At 35.3% G+C, this 12919-nt stretch overlaps 1 protein-coding gene across 1 annotated transcript in view; it reads left to right on the top strand.

The window, feature by feature from the left end:
* Window positions 1-12919, top strand: part of LOC124235686 (zinc finger protein 33B-like) — a 43848-nt gene that overhangs the window by 1619 nt on the left and 29310 nt on the right.

Here is a 12919-nt window from a genome sequence, read left to right as displayed (position 1 = left end):
CAGACTGATTGCTTTCAAGACGTAGAGACTTCCTGGAAGATGTCTTTTTTGGTCTTAACATACGGTCACATAGTGAATAACTCCAGTGACAGCCCCGAAATGAGTGCCTAAAACTGCTCCTCACTGAGAGTAAAGGAGTCCAAGATATGGTTCAAGGACAGTTGTCCCTTGGTGTCCGCGGGGATTGGTTCCAGACCGCCCCCGGGGCAGATACCAAAATCCGAGGATGCTCAAGTCCCTTAGTCGGCCCTCCATGTCCGTGGTTCTACATCCGCAGATACGGAGGGCTGACTAGTCAATTTTGTGATAGTCTTGTTTGATCCTGGTATAAAACCGGGTAGGTTTAGAGGAATGAATGGCCTGCGTGCCTGTTCCAGAAACTCTCCATAGCTATTTTATCTCAGCCAGGCTGTGCATACAAGTTGTGCAGCAGGTGGTTCAAAGTTAAATTCTCTGGTAAATGTTTCTGAGCTTCTCAGTCAGATTTTACCCCATAGCATTCTGTCTTGGTTTTTCCCCTCTGCTTTTCAGAATCTATCCAGGTAAAGGTCACCAGTGACTTGACTGTAGTTGCCTTCCTTGAACAACTGCTCCGTCACTCTACTGACTGCTCTTTCTGAGACAGCTTCCTTTGTTGGCTTCTGATACCACTCTTCTGACGGCTCCCTCTTGGGATCTTCCTTATTGTTCCCCCTAGTTTAGTTCCAAGTTTTCATCCTTTGTCTACTAGTCTTCTCATTTTATCTCTATATGTATATTGAAAAAAATGTAGATAATTGAACAATACTGTTTATTGTTTTAGGTGCTTTTAAAAAATATGTAAATTATCTTAATGTATATATATGATAACATTCTCCCCCAATCCCCCAATAATTTGAGATCTATCCATATGTAGTTTATTCCTTTTAATGTTATATTTTCCATTGTATGGCTAGACTGTATTCTAAATACTGTATTTTACTGGCAGACATTTAGGTAATTTCCATTTTTCAGTAATAATGGTGTGAATATCCTTGTCATTCTCTCTGCACAAATGCAAGTGTATCTGCCGACTCCAGCGCAGTGCTTCTTAAAGTGAGGTTCGTTGACCGGAAGTGGCAGCATCACCTGGAAACTAGTTTGAAATGCAGATTCTCATGCTCCATCCCAAACCTACTGGAAGAGAAATTCTGGGGGCGAGGCCCCGGCAATCTGTGTATTAAGAAGGTGTCCATGTGATGCTGATACCCACTGAGTTTAAGAATCCCTGCTCTGGGGTCCTATGATTAAGATTTTTGAGTTATGGGATATGAGGATTTCTAATTTTTCTGGGTATATTGTTATTCATTAGAAAACTACTTTTCTTCCCTCCTCTCCAGATATGTAAATTATTTCTATGCTAATGGGTGAAAAACTTTTCTGTTCAATTTTCATGCATCTGGTTATTGAGATTGTTCAGGTTTCATAAATTTATGGCTCTTCAGGTTTTCTTCTGCTGAGTTTTGTAAGAATTCCATCTGTATTTTAAATGGTAATCTTGTTATAGTTGTTACTAATTATCTTCTCTCAGTAGGTAGGCTTTTTGTCTTTTAACTTAATGGTGTCCTTTCTGAAACTTTTATATTGTGATAGAACTCTTTTGTGTCTTGTATTTTTTATTCTTATTTTCCTTACCCCAGGGACCTAATGAAATTTTGTTACATTTTGTCTAAGAATATCAAATTTGAAATTTTTTTTTAATATTTAGGACATTAATCAGTCCAGAGGTTTTTTTTTAGTATAATCTGATGAAAGGATCTAATTTTATATTTGTCCTTCGGTAAAAAATAAGCAGCACAATAAAAGGATATACTTCTTGACAAAGGACTAGCAGAGTAGGTCTGAGTGGGATGCCTGCCATGTTTTTTCATTATGCATGCAGCCGGCATTGGTGTAAGGTAGATTTTGTCATGTTCACAAAGTATCCTTTGAGTCTTACTTTATTAAAAATGAGAATTTAATTTTTCCAAATGTCTACTTAATATTTTATGGGTATGATGATAGCATTTTTTTTTTTGGATCTATTGAATTATATTTCCACATTTCTTAATAACTAATGTTTGTGTTCTGAAACAAGCCCCACTTGGTCAAAAAGTATTACTCTTTCTTTTTTTTTTGCTGAGGAAGATTAGCCCTGAGCTAACGTCTGTTGCCAGTCTTCCTCTTTTTGCTTGAGAAAGATTGTTGCTGAGCTAACATCGGTGCCAGTCTTCCTCTGTTTTGTATGTGGGATGCCACCATAGCATGGCTTGATGAGCAGTGTGTAGGTCTGTGTCTAGGATCCGAACCTGCAAACCCCAGGCTGCTGGAGCATGTGAACCTAACCACTACACCAACGCACCAACGAGCTGGCCCCCAAAGCTTTTTGATAGATGCATTTAAGGATATAATTTCCCTGTGTGCCACTTTAGCTGAAAAATCCAAGTATCAATATGTAGTGTGTGTGTTTTTTTCCTACACAGGTTTCAGTTTGCTTTCTTTTCCTTCTTTGGTCAGTAAATTAAAATGTACATTAATTTTTAATAAATATTTTTTCTATATATATAGCAGATATAAAAATGTTCACAAATCTTAAGTATAGAGCTCAATGAATTATTCTAAATCCAGTGCCCATATAACTAATACAGAGGTCAAAACAAACACTACTAGCACTCTGGAAGCTTCCCTGGTACTCCTCTCATAATCCCTAATACCTTCTAGTGGATTCATTTGCATATAATCTGTGGCTTCCGTGGTAGAATTGAGTAGTAAAGTCACAGACCACCTGGCCCTCAAAGCCTAAGTACAGTCTGGCTCTTCACAAGGAAAAGTTTGCAAATCTCTAGATTAGTTTATGAAATTTGTTAGTGTTGGTGTTATTTGTGTCCTGTTTAAAATTAATTTTCCTTACTGCAAGCTCATAAAGGTAATCTCCTGTGTTATTTTTTAAATATTTATTGTTTTTGGCTTTCACATTTATTTTAATGGAACTGATGTTCACTTTTGTATGAGTAGGCATCAGGTTACTGTTTTCCTATAAAATTTATCTAGAATCAGTTTTGAAGAATGACTTTCCTAACTGTTTTGCAGTGTCACATATGTTATAATAATGTGTACATCTATGTCTGGGTCTTTTTTGGACTCTATTCTGTTCCATTAGTTTGTTTTGTCTCTTATGCTAGTATCACATTTGATAAAAAGTGTTTATGTTTAATGGTGTATGTCCTTTCACATTTTTTCCTCTTTAGCAGAATCCTGGCTTTTCTTGGCCCTTTGCATTCTCATATAAATGTTGTTAGTATTCACAAAATAACCTGCTGGGACTGGGACTTTCTTTGGGGTTGGATTGAATCTGTAAATAAGTTTGGGGAAAATTGCTAATTTTTTGATGTTGAATCTTCTAATCTGTGAACATGGTATATTTCCTACATTTGTGTAAGTCTTTTTTTTTTTTTTTTGAGGAACATCAGCCCAGAGCTAACATCTGCTGCCAATCCTCCTCTTTTTGCTGAGGAAGACTGGCCCTGAGCTAACATCCATGCCCATCTTCCTCTACTTTATATGTGGGATGCCTACCACAGCATGGCTTGCCGAACGGTGCCATATCAGCACCCGGGATCTGAACCAGCGGGCCCCGAGCTGCCGAAGCAAAACGTGCGCACTTAACCACTGCGCCACCAGGCCGGCCCCAGTGTGTAGGTCTTAAGTAGTTTTAAAAGTGTTTTGTGGGGGCTGGGCCCCATGCCCAAGTGGTTAAGTTCTCAGGCTCCACTTTGGCAGCCCAGGGTTTTGCTGATTTGGATCCTGGGCGCGGACATAGCACTGCTCATCAGGCCATGCTGAGGCAGCATCCCACATGCCACAACTAGAAGGACTGACAACTATAATATACAACTATGTACTGAGGGGATTGGGGAGAAAAAGAAAAATAAGTGTTTTATGTAGAGTTTTTGCATACCTATTGTTATTTCTATGTATTTAGTATTTTTATTAATATACATATATTTTTAGTTGCACTTTCTAATTATTTTTTCCAATTTTTAAATCTTTTTTTCTTTATTGTACTGCTAGTTCCTCTAATATATAATACTGAGTAGAAACAAGAGTAGGCTTCCTTGTCTTAATTCTGTTCTCAAAGGGAAAGCTTTCCTTTCAATTCATGATTTTTGTTGTATTTTTTGTATTTCTTATCACATCAAAGATGTCCCATTCTATTTCTAGTTATCTAAAGCATTGTTTTTTTTTTATGAGTCCCTTTTAGATTTTATCAGATGGTTTTTGATTTCTATAGAAATCATCATATGATTTGTCTCTTTTATTTTCTTAATTGGTGAGTTACGTTAATTTTCAAATGTAAAACTAATTAGATATTCCTGAAATAAACCTAAATGGGTAATGTTATACGTTCTGTATGTTATTGGCTTTAGTTTGTTAATATTTTGTTTGGGATTTTTGCATCTGTGTCCATGAAAGAGATTGACCTGTAAGTTTTTTGGGGGATGTAGTCTTGTTAGATTTGTTGTCAAGATTATGTTGAATTCATAAAATAAATTCTTGTGTATTTCCCTTTGCTGTCTCCATAAGAGTTTGTTTTATTTTTGTTGCTATTTCTTCCTTAGGTATTCCTTACACTGTGAGGCCAGCTGTGCCTGGAGTTTCCTCCATGGGAATATTTTAAATTATAGAGTCAATTTCCTTAATAAATATGGGACATTATATTTAAAAAAAAATAAATTTGGATAAGTGGTTTTTTCTACGAATTTGACCTTTTTTCCTAAATTTTCAAATTTATTGATTCAAATTACTTCATTATATTTTCATACACTATACGACCTGTGTAGGGATGTTCTTTCTTCATGTCAGATATTGGTGAGTAGGCTTTATATCGTCATCAGTCTTGCCATGGCATTGTGAGGTCTTTTTCAAAGAACAGATTTGCCTTTGTTTTTTCTCTCTTTATTGTATGTATATGTTTTTTAATTCATATATTTCTGACTGTAATATGTCCTTCCATGTCCTTACGTTGGGTGTATTTGCTCTTTTTCTAAAGAAGATGGATACTTAACTGATTTTCTTTTTACTTTTCTAGTATGTGCTATTAATACATTTTTTTCTAAACATGACTTTTGAGCCATCTTTCTCAGGTTTTGATACATTGTATTTTTGATAAGTCATTTAAAAGTATTCTCAAATCTCCACTTAGAAATGTATCTCTTAATTTGTAAACACTGGGAAATTTTCTAGTTGTTGTTTTCATTAATGATTGCTATCTTAAACACTGTGCAAAAAGAACATTCTCTGTGTGATATCAAATCTTTGAAGTTTGTTGAAATCTGCTCTATGGTCCAGAATGTGGTCAATTTTGGTACAGAAGGTCCGTGTGAATCTGAGAAGTATATATATTCTGTAACTTGGGGGTGCATTTTCTCCTTTGAAGGTAATGTTTCCTTTATCTCTGGCTGTTTTCAAGGTTTTCCTTTTATCTTCAGTCTTTCTCATAGTATTCAGTTTTCTTGTTGAAATTCTCCATCTTGCCATCTTTTTTCCTTCATTATTTCAATGACAGTTGTTAAATCTGGGTGAGATAATTCCAGTATCTCGAGCTCCCATGCGTCTAAGCTTGAATTTCGGGAAAAAATGTACTAGGTCATTCATTCTGCAAATACTTTTTGAACACCCGTTATGTGTTTTAAGTGTTTGGAGTACATACTGTGAACAAAATAATCTGCTTTTCTGGAACCTGTTTGGAACCTGAAATATTCTAGTTGGACATGCTGAATTACTCTTTGAATAGACCATTGTGAGTTGTTTGCCAGTGTTTTATTTAGAATATGTGTATCAAAATTAAATATGAACTCTTCTTGAAAAATATTTTGTTTTGATATTAAGTTTATGATAGTTAACAGGTATTTTCCTATGGTCTGGGGTGTTTAATTACATGGATTATCATTTTATTATGGTGGCTAGACTTTTAATTCTAAAAACATCTGGCACTGGTGATTTTTCCGTGGTAGATCTTCAAGATCTTCAATTGATTATTAAATCATATTTCTGATTGTTAGTCTTTAGACCAGTTTTCTGTTTCTTTCTGAGTCAATTTTGGTAGTTTAAGTTTCTAAAGAAAACATCTATTTCCTCTGAAATTTAGTATAATATTCTCTTTTGTTTTCCTATCTCCTCTATTTTCATGGATATGTGAGTGTGTCTTCATTAAAGTGTCCTCGTACTTACAGTAGTTTTTTTTGTATGTGATGGGCTTTTATGGTATTTGGTACCAAAAAAGATAAGTGAATTATTTCTCTTCCTGGAGAATCCTCTTTGCTCATTTAATTATTTTGGCTCTCAGTGTTACCTTATCTGATGTAAATATAGCCAAACCTACTTTTATTTTGCTTATATTTTATGTGGCTTATTTGGTATTTGCTTGTCATTTTATTTTAAAATTTCTTGATCTTTTCTTGCAAATAACCTCTGACAGATTTTCTTTTCAAATCAGGTATGTCTGTCATTGGTAAAAAATTTAGCACGTTCACATGACATCTTATAGCTTAGTTGTTTTTTTTTTGCAATTTAGTTTACTGTGTTATCTTAGCATAATAACATCATTGATATTTTGTATGTTCTACTTTATATTATAGTTTTTCTCATACCTTCTGTTTCTTTACTTTTTGCACTGCTGGTCAAATTTTTTTTTTTTTCTAATTTGGTAGATTGCTGCTTTTCTGATTAACAGCACATTAACAACTTATAACTGAGTCTGTATTTCTTTATTAACGTATCTATGTTAGAATGTTTTCTTGTCAACATCTTTTGATTGTCCATTTCTCCTCTTTCGTCCAAGGTGGAAAAGAACTTCAGAAAGATTTTTGTATTTCCATGTCACTCCGTAACAAGCTCCTTGGTTTTGTTGTGGTGTTTCGGAATCTTTTTTTCAATCTGTAGTTTCACGAATAGTATGTCAATTCTATTTCAGGAACTTAGTCATTTTATACTATAAATTTCAAAAAATATTTGTATTTTTTCCTCAGTTTATTCAAGAAAAATACACATAAGTCAAATGTCAAGCTTGATGAATTTTTATGTATGTATATACCTAAGTAGTTACCACCCAGTGTCCATAAGGTCCGCTGGTACTCCAAGATCATTATTCTAACTTCTGTTATTATTGATTAGTTTTGCTTGTATGTCCGGCTTTCACTCACTGTAGTAACTGAGAGATTCATCTGTTTTGCTGGGTGTATCAGTTTTTTTTAATGGCTGTATAGTGTTCCTCTATATGACTATACAACAGTTTATTTCTCTATCATATTGATGGACATTTGGACTGTCTCCAGATTTTGGCCATTGTAAACAAAACTGCTGTGAACATATATACAGGCTTTTTGGTTGACAAGAATAGTCATCGATGTTGAGTATATAACTAGGAGAGGTTACTCCATACAGTCAGGCATCACTTAACAGCGGGGATAGATTCTGAGAAGTATGTCGTTAGGCGATTTTGTCGTGCGAACATTGTAGAGTGTGCTTACACAAACCTAGATGGTATAGCCTACTACACACCTAGGCTATATGGTACTAGTCTTATGGGACATGTGCAAAACGTTATGTGGCTTTAGTAGAAAGTCCCAAATATTTTTCCAGAGTGTATGTATTTACTTATAGTTCCACTGGCAAGGTGTGAAGGTTTCTGTTGCTTCATATACTTTCCAGTATCTCCAATTGGTATTTTCTGACTTTTTCACTTTAGATATTTCAGTGAGTATAGTGGTGTGTCATTGTGGTTATCCTGTGAGAATAGAATAGGAGCTAGGTACTAGATAGGGGCACAAGGGAGCTTTTGGTCTCAGGTAATGTTTTGTTTCTTGATCTGGATGCTGGTTATATGGGTGTGTTTACTGTGTGAAAATTGAGCCATTTGTGAACTTCAGTACAGTGTGCATTGTTTTTATATATATTCAATAAAAATTACAAAAATCACAAAGGAAGAGGTGGTGATAAATTGTTTATCTAAAGAAGTCTCAAGACTATCATTAAGCTAAAACCATGAGTCACAATCTGATTACTTATTTCACACATGGAGATGAGAATTCTTCTGCATGTTTCCTTCCTTAATTTTCTTATATCTGATGCTCTTTTGAAACTTAAAGAAATTGATTGATCTTAATTATTTTTTAACTTTATTGAAAATAATTAAGAAATATAATTGTATATATTTAAAGTGTACAATGTGATAATACAATACTACATTGTGGAATGATTACCAAGATCAAGATAATTGACAAATCCAACAGCTTACATAGTTAACTTTTTTTTTTCTGTAATGGTGAGAATGCTTAAGATATACTATCAGTATCTTTCGAGTATACAATATTGTAGTATTAGCTGTAGTCACTATACTGTGCATTAGGTCCTCCAAAGTACTTATAACTAAAAATTTCTACCCTTTGACTTACATCACCGTATTCCCCCCTGCCAGCCCCTGGCAACCACCATTTTATTCTGTTTCTATGAAATTGGCTTTTTTTTTTTTAGATTCCACATAGAAGTTATACTTTACAGTATTTGTCTTTCTTTATCTAACTTATTTCATTTAGCATAATGCCCTCAAGGTCCATCCATATTGTCTCAAATGGCAGGATTTCCTTCATTTTTGTGGCTGAATAACATTCATGTGTGTGTGTGTGTGTGTCTGTATCCCCCGGATTTTCTTTATCCATTTATCTGTTGATGGCCACTTAGGCTGTTTCCAGGTTGTGGCTATCGTGAATATGCTACAGTGAACATGAGGGTGCAGATATCTTTTTGGGATAGTGATTTTGTTTCTTTTGCGTTTATATGCACAAGTGGAATTGCTGGATCATATAGTAGTTCTGTTTTTAATTTTTTGAGGAACCTCTATAGTGTTTTCCATAGTGGCTGCACCAGTTTACATTCCCACTAAGCAGTGCACAAGGGTCCCCTTTTCTCCATATCTTTGCCAACACTTGTTAACTATTGTCTTTTTGATAATATCCATTCTAACAGCTGTGAGGTGATACCTCATTGTGGTTTTGATTTGCATTTCCCTGATGATTAGTGATGTTGAGCATCTTTTCATATATCTATTGGCTGGCTGTCTTTGGAAAAATGTCTATTCAGATCATTTGCCCACTTTTTAATTGGATTATTTACTTTTTGCTTTTGAGTTATATGAGTTCTTTATATGTTTTGACTATTAACTCCTATCAGATATATGGTTTGTGAATATTTTCTCCCTTTCTGTAGGTTGCCTTTTCAATTTATTGATTGTTTCCTTTGCTGTGCAGAAGTTCTTAAGTGTGATGCAGTCCTACATGTTTATTTTAGCTTTTGTTGCCTGTGCTTTTGGTGTTTTAACCAAGAAATCATTGCTGAGAATGATGTCAAGGAGCTACTTGCCTACGTTTTCTTCTAGGAGTTTTATGGTATCAGGTCTTATGTTTAAGTCTTTGAGCCATTTTGAGTTAATTTTTGTGAGCAGTGTAAGATAGGAATACAGTTTCATTCTTTTGTGTGTGGGTATACAGTTTTCCCAGCACCATTTATTGAAAAGACTGTCCTTTCCCCATTGTGTGTTCCTGGTGTCTTGTCAAACATCAATTGAGCATATATGCATGCGTTTATGTCTGGCATCTCTGTTCTGTTTCACTTGACTGCAGCTGTTTCTATCACTGAAATCTCCCTTTCACTGCAGTTGGTTTTCCCTCTAATGTAACTTAATTAGTCCTTCATTAATTCATTCAGCAACCGTTTCTGAATATTTGTTATGTGTTGTCTTGTGTGCCAGATACTGAGGATTCTGAGAAGAATGAGACACAGCTCCTGATAAGGAGAAACTCTTAGAAGTGTGTAGGCATTCAAACAAACTCACATAATTTTGACATTATTATAAGTGAACAACACAGATAGAAACAAAATCCTGTTTTGTTTTCCTTATGATTTTTTCTGGTTTAAGAAAGGGCAGGATTTTCAAGCTTAAAATAATTGTTTTTTATGTTGAGTGATTTAACCTATTTTCATTTATTATTGTTTGGTTTTAGTCCCTGCATCCCACAGTGTATTTATTCACTATGCTTTTTCTTGTTGGTTCTTCATTCATAGTTTATTGATTTATTTTGTTTTGTTTTTTTGACACTGAATCAGTCAACTTAGAATGCAGTATTCTGTTGTAACATAAGATCCCTAAATTTCATTTTTGCTTATGTCCATGATCTTACTGGGTAAGCTGTGGCTTTCTGTTCCATGTACTCTTCATTCTGGGGTCAAGGATGAAGGTTGATGGCTCTGAAAACTTCTACCTGAAGTGACACACTTTACCACTTTTCATCGGCCAAAGCAAGTTATGTGGCCCAGCTTGCTGTCAGTGGGTAGGAATTATAATTCTGTAGGGACTGGCTGGTGGGATGGGGCTTAATTGAGAGGTGAAGCAAATATTTTGTCACTGATACCATTACCAAGTGACTTTTGATGATTTACTTTTTATATTTACTCCCTCTAGTGGTTCAGTTTTCTATTTTTATTCTAACATCATTTAAGTTTTTTTTTTTTTCTTTTGAGGAAGATTGGCCCTGAGCTAACATCCGTGCCCATCTTCCTCTATTTTATATGTGGGACCCTGGCCACAGCATGGCTTGATAAGTGGTGCATAGGTCCGTACCTGGGATCTGAACTGGTGAACCCCAGGCCACTGAAGCAGAGTGTGCAAACTTAATCGCCATGCCACCTGGCTGGGCCCTATTATCATTTAAGTTTAAACTCAGGTTTAAGCTTATAATTTCCTATCAAAATATAAAAGGGTTATTATTGTTAGTTTATATCTTCTTCACATTTACTTCGATTGTCTTCCACTATCCTGTTTTGTGGGAGTCATCTGAACTATTTTGTTTTCTTTAATGAGGACTATTTTTAATATTCTTTTTAAGACAGTTGATTAGAAATCAGAGCTACGATGGTTGAATATATCTTTTTGAGTGGTGAGTTCTAACTTTGAGCCTGGGTACTGTGTTCAATACATTTTCTGGATTAGCTAATGCAACCCTACAATAGCTTAATGTTGGAGGTACTCTTACTATACAACATAGTGAGGGTTTATATTCAGGATCTATATGGAATAGTTCACTTGAAGAATATGCAGTTTGATGGTTGACAGATTTGAGATATCTTGAGTCTGAGCCTACTGGAAGTTGCTTATTCTTCTGAATGAGGTAGAATCTGCCAAGTTGGTACTTGAAATGTCAGAACTGCCTGCTAGAAATGATACTGCAAGTTTTCTCAGTTGGTCATTAGGCACCTGCTGATTTTGAAAATTACTCAAAAAGAACTTTGTGTTCTATCGCCAGTTTTATCATATTGCTTTACCTAATGTCTTCATAAACTCGTGTTACTTTACTTCTCAATCAGTGTACTCTCTCATTTGAGATATTTAAGGAACCTCAGCATCAACAGATAGATTTTATTTACATGTTCTTTATTATTAGCAACTTAAGAAAATGTCACAATTGCAACCTCTTTCCTTTCAGAAGTGATGAATTATTCTGTTGTGAACCATATAGCTGCTGGCTGTGGATTTACCAGCAGCTAGTTATTGCTGGTTTCATATGTTCATTCACTATTTCATGTATGCCATTTTCCTCCTTATCTGGATTCTGGTTGTTGGTCTTTTAAAAAATCTGCTATTGACCTTACATAGAGTAAAGTGTGTAAGTCGCATTCATCATAACTGTATCTTTTTTTTTATTGAGTTAATGATAGGTTACTATCTTGTGAAATTTCAGTTGTACATTAATGTTTGTCATTCGTGTTGTAGGTGCACCACTTCACCCTTTGTGCCCACCCCCCACCCCACCTTTCCCCTGGTATCCACTAAACTGTTCTTAGTCCACATTTTTAAATTCCCTATATGAGTGGAGTCATACACAGATTATCCTTCTCTAGCTGGCTTATTTCACTTAACATAATTCCCTCAAGGTCCATCCATGTTATTGGAAATGGAATGATTTTGTTCTCTTCTGCAGCTGAGTAGTATTCCATTGTATATATGTACCACATCTTCTTTATCCATTCGTCTGTTGATGGGCACTTAGGTTGCTTCCATGTCTTGGCTATTGTAAATAATGCTGCAATGAACATTGGGGTGCATAGGACTTTTGGGATTGCTGACTTCAAGCTCTTTGGATAAATACCCAGTAGTGGGATGGCTGGATGGTATGGTAGTTCTATTTTTAATTTTTTGAGGAATCTCCATACTGTTTTCCATAGTGGCTACACCAGTTTGCATTCCCACCAGCAGTGTATGACGGTTGCTTTTTCTCCACAACCTCTCCAACATTTGCTACTGTTAGTTTTAGATATTTTTGTCATTCTAATGGGTGTAAGGTGATATGTTAGTGTAGTTTTGATTTGCATTTCCCTGATGATCAGTAGTGATGAACATCTTTTTATGTGCCTATTGGCCATCCGTGTATCTTCTTTGGAGAAATGTCTGTTCGTGTCTGCAGCCCATTTTTTGATTGGGTTGTTTGATTTTTTGTTGTTGAGTTGTGAGAGTTCTTTATGTATTATGGATATTAAGCCTTTGTCAGATATATGACTTGCAAATATTTTTTCCCAGTTAGTGGATTGTTTTTTTGTTTCAATCCTGTTTTCCTTTGCCTTGAAGAAGCTCTTTAGTCTGATGAAGTCCCATTTGTTTATTCTTTCTATTGTTTCCCTTCTCTGAGAAGACATGGTGTCCAAAAAGATCTTTTTAATACTGGTGTCAAAGAGTGTACTGCCTACGTTTTCTTCTGGAAGCCTTATGGTTTCAGGTCTCAGCTTTAGGTCTTTGATCCATTTTGAGTTTATTTTGGTGAATGGTGAAAAAGAATGGTCAATTTTCATTCTTTTACATGTGGCTTTCCAGTTT

Source organism: Equus quagga, chromosome 2, assembly GCF_021613505.1.
Source record: "Equus quagga isolate Etosha38 chromosome 2, UCLA_HA_Equagga_1.0, whole genome shotgun sequence".
Lineage (NCBI taxonomy): Eukaryota > Metazoa > Chordata > Mammalia > Perissodactyla > Equidae > Equus > Equus quagga.
Note: the sequence above shows the minus strand (reverse complement) of the source record. Positions and strands in the feature narration are given on the sequence as shown.